We start from the raw sequence: 4,750 nt of genomic DNA on the forward strand, positions 1-4,750 counted from the left end.
GCATGCACTGGTATATTTTTGTGCATTTTGCCTGCATTAATGAGAATTAGAGATCATAAACCATTTTTTTTAAATACCTTTAGTAAAATCAGTGTATAGCACTTGGAATCTCTTAATTCTTTCCTCTGAGGCACCGAAGGGTATGTTTACTCTTGCATTAAATGATAAATACCAAAAGGTTGAATTTAAGCAGTGGATTCTCCTTTCATGAATTCCCTGAGAACCTTAGGTTTTTTCTTAGTGTAACTCTTTCTTCACAAATTACGTATCTTAAGAAACCCAAGTGTCAGTACTTTGTGACAAAGAAAGCTGTTGCATTTAACATCAAAAGAGATTGTGTTTGCATTGCCTGCAATAAAACCAATTGTAGAATGCTCTTGATGATGGGGCATAGTTTTCTGTTGCCTTAAAACAGACCATGGTGGAGGACTGTATTCAGCAGGTGTGCTTGTTACAGAGAGATGGGATTTCTGAAACCACTCTGTAAATTTGGAAATCAAGTCAAATCTTCTAATCTGTCAAAGTCTTTTTAGTAGTAAAGCTAAAAATAGAGTAAAAGACTTTCAGTACAAATACTTCTCAAATTCTTAGGTATCTTGAAAGCTTGTTTCTTGAGTTAGCATAACACTAATGTAACAAGTCTAGGACCTTTCACACAGCACTGCAATTAGGTTAACTTGGTCTAAATGCTTTAAGCTTCTTTCCAAGAGCCCAAATATTCCTTCGTCATTTCCTCTTCCAGGCTGGGCAATTGTTTTCTGGTATCTCCTTATTTACAGTGCCTTTCTTTTTGGCAGGCTAGCTGAATGAGCCACCTTTAACACTTATTCTGGAAGATCCTTGATGTTTGCTGTATGCTGTAGTGCTCTGGTGTTATATCGGGTCAACAAAGACCTCCAGAGAAGGTTTTACAGGGCAAAAATGGGTACATGTTCTCCATGATCAGACTATGAGACCATCTGTGTGACAGAAGTTATCTTTGCGCTCAAAGGAAGGAAAGGGAGAGTTTTTTTTTTTTTGGCTTTAGCACACTGTTCTGGATTTTTCAAATCTTGCTAACCTTAAATAATCAAATCCTTTCTTCCTAGTACACCACTCTTTGGTCTCCATAAGGAGAAGGCCCCCCCCCCCTTTTTTTTTTTCCTGTGGAAGATATTAATTGTACAGATTAAGTGGATCTGTGCCTAATCTACTCTTATTTGAATTCTTACAACATCTTTCTCAGTCTTCTCCATCTTCATGTCTATTTTAACTTACTGCGGCTAATTTGCAGAACAAGCATGTCTTCTCCAGTTTGCATCCAAGGGAATTAACACATAATGAAGGTAATCTAGATCTACAGAAACCCAGTAGAACGTGCAGCAAATGAACAGCTGAGACAGAACAACAGTTCTTCACTCACATGTACACAGTCCTTTTGGGTTTTCCCTCTAAAAAGAACTGGGCTTTTTCTCAGAATCCCAAAGTTCTTTGTTTGCTTGTATGTTTTTGTTTGTTTGTTTGTTTGTTTTTTGGCTCTATTTATTTATTTATTTTTTCACTGTTAAGGTGCAGGCAACAGAGGAAACCAACACAAACTGATGGTTACGCAAAGAGATTTCAGAAGTCTCATTGCATCAACCCTGATGAAGGCGAGAAAATTTGCTGTTTATGGCTAGACAGAAGGACCTTGAAGTCCTTCCATGGCCTTATCGTTTATTTCATCTTGCATTCGCTGAACACCAGGAGCAGATATTGCCTTGGGGGTTTTTGTGTTGGTGATTATCAGTGAAGGACCTCAAAACAAACTTATAAAATGAAAGGCTTTCCCAAGTTAGCTGGAACTTCTAATGCTTTTGAAAAATCCTTCCAAAAAAAGGAATATCAGAAAATGAAAGTTCGAACTGCAAACATTGCAGCATGCAAATTAGTAAGCCTGGACTACATGTGGTAGTCCTTTCTGTGTGCAAAAACAATATCCTAAATACATAACAGAGTATGATCATTTATTTATTTATTTATTTAATCCAGTACAGAAAGATCTGGCTAGTGCAGAAACATGTGGCATCTGTTGCTATAAATGGTACTTTTCAAAGAGTACCACTAAGAATACTAATCCTTTTAGGATTATATTTAATGGTAAGTTTATGATAAACTTCTGAAAGAGCACTGCTGGAATGGCTGCCCTGGCACGTACTGACACATATTATGGGCCAGTAGGCAACATGATGCGGAGTTGACTCTTCAACTAATTATAAAATGAGGGTTCATCACATAAACAAAACCTAAAAATTCCTGCTTGAAGTTCAATTCTGTTTGACTTAGAGAGCAGTTGAAGCAGAAGGTTCGTGGTACTGAACACACTGTTCTTTGCATTCTCTGCCAGTGCCTAAACCTTTTTAACTGAGGATGCACTGAGGCACTCAGGCAGCCAAGGTGGTGAAATGGTATTTTCTCGAGTTTATAGGAACCAGTTTTATGCAATTTGTTTGAATTAACGGTGAGCAGTATTATATTAACAATTGTCTTAGTGCTAACAAGGAGGAGTGTCCGTAGTGTGGTACTTTGCATACTCAAATTGTAGCTGTGCTTCAAGACGAGGTAGATCTTTTGTCACTCCCAATGCTTTCAAACAGAAAGGACTGCACTGGAGCTTTCTCACTCAGATATTTTTACAACCTCTTTTTACTTCAGTGTATTTTTGTTTTATCTTTTTTTTTTTCTCTTTTGTTTATAACTAGGCAAACTGCTACCACACTATTTTCAAGGTCAAAAATTAGCCATGACTCCTATGTTTCCTGTCATAGTCCTGTGAAAAGACAATATTTTTTTCATAATATTCCACAGCGGATGATTAGGAGGACTGTTGCTGTCCCTGGATGCGTAGTAACCTGATTAGAGGTTAGGCAATACTTTAATTTTTGATAAAAGTTATCCAGTTACAGAGTTCCTGTGTTTCCCCTTCTTTGCCCACAGAAGACGTAAGCATGAGGAAACTACTTTTATCAGTGGTTTCTACCACAGTCCATCTGCTTATTCCCCTCCTTCCTGCTTCACCTCTCACTTCTCATCCTCCTTTCAGGCAAATCTGTTAGAAACAAAGTGAAAATCCTGCTTTAGAGCAACCAGCTGGTACATTTTTCCACCTGGGAATGGGATTTGGAGCAAGGCTTTTCCGCTGCTCTCTCCACTTCTGCGGGTACCATACAAAGCTCCTGTCAGTTCACATCTTTCCCTGCAGTGCAGGGCCTCAGGAGCACTGAATGGTTCCGTGTACTTAAAATCCTGGTGGATTTTAAAAAGCCTGAGAGCTAGGACACCTCTGCTGTGCTCTATAACAGATCTTCTGCTCTTTCTCCTTCACTTCTCTCCAGTGATAAAAGGAAGTATACAAAGCCTGCTTTTAATGCTAGAGTGACAATTACTGTCATCCTTAGAGTGCATCGCTTGGCCCCGCTACCAGATGAGGTTAAGCACGGTGAAACTGTTTTGTAACGGAGGAAACCTTTGTTTTAGGAGTGAAGAGACTTTGAACTCTGAGTTGATTTTACTGTGGGGCAAATACTGCCCTTCTGAGAGCAAGCTCTGCTCAGAACAAATTAGGGTAGATTCAAATAACGGATGGGAGGGAGAAGGCTTTTGAAATTTCTCTAGAGAGAGTGCAAGCTCTGCTCGCTGTGGCAGCTAGCCTGCATGCAGTGGGATTTGTGTGCTGGGAGTTGGGTGAGGAAAGAACAAAGCCCAGTAAATCCACTGGTACCCAGACGTCCTACAAATGAGCTTTGGTTTTGTTCCTGAGATCTCAAATATTTAGCTATTACTACTAAAAGTTTTTCTGTTCTACAGAAGGTGAAAAAAGAAAGATAGCTTTAATTTTGTTGTAGAGAGCCTTCCTGCACTTCCACGTACTATTCTCACAGTACTCACAGTGTGCTCCTCCCTTCCTGCTCTTCCAGGCTCATGGATGGCACAAGGCTGCTAATGCTTATAAAATGACCTTTATTTAGATTCTTCTTCATCATACAGCAGTCATTTCAACTGTGTCCACTCAACTTCGCTCCATTTCTGAGCATATTGTGATGAGGATTTAAGAAGATGTCTAAACAGGAATCAAATAATCATATTTATGATGGATATACAAGGACATGATAGAGCACAAAACAAACAAACAAATAAACAAACAAAAAAACAACACTTTTTGTTTGGAACATTCAAAACCCCTTCCAAGGCTCTTTTCAGTAAGAGGGAACACTACTGTAGTCCTGGATGAGTTTTTAACAGAAACTTGCCCTATGTTGATGTAATACATTGGACTTAATTCAATTAGCAAAAATGTAAAATGGAAGGTGCAATTGGCCTGTTTGTATTTAAGGGGTAATATTAACATTCAGTTTCTTAACCAGCCTTTCCCAATGCATAGTTTTACCAGTGCATTTTAGCATTAGATTGAATGAAGAGCTCAGTCATTTCAAAACTGTATCCATTCAGCAGCAGGAGGTTCACAGCCCTGTCTGTATCTCAGTCTCTACTTGGGTGAAGCTGCTACTCTTTGATCGTGTTACAAAGAATAGTAGCAAAAAACAAGTGCAAATTCAACGTATTTAAGATAATTTTGTCCTGAAAATGGTCCAAATGCTGTATTTATGCTTCAGACACCAAGAAATTATTCTTTATGAGTATCTTTCCTCCCACCGTTTACATTTATTTATTTATTTATTTATTTATTCTCTCTCCTTTTTTTTTTTTTCTCCCCTCTTCTCCTGGAGACTGG

At 38.6% G+C, this 4,750-nt stretch overlaps 1 protein-coding gene across 3 annotated transcripts in view; it reads left to right on the forward strand.

Moving 5' to 3' along the window:
• FGF14 (fibroblast growth factor 14) overlaps positions 1 to 4,750 on the forward strand; it is a 415,553-nt gene that overhangs the window by 13,404 nt on the left and 397,399 nt on the right. The window lies entirely within an intron of this gene.

The sequence above is a fragment of the Anser brachyrhynchus genome (assembly GCF_964034855.1).
Source record: "Anser brachyrhynchus genome assembly, chromosome: 1".
In the NCBI taxonomy this organism is placed as follows: Eukaryota; Metazoa; Chordata; class Aves; order Anseriformes; family Anatidae; genus Anser; species Anser brachyrhynchus.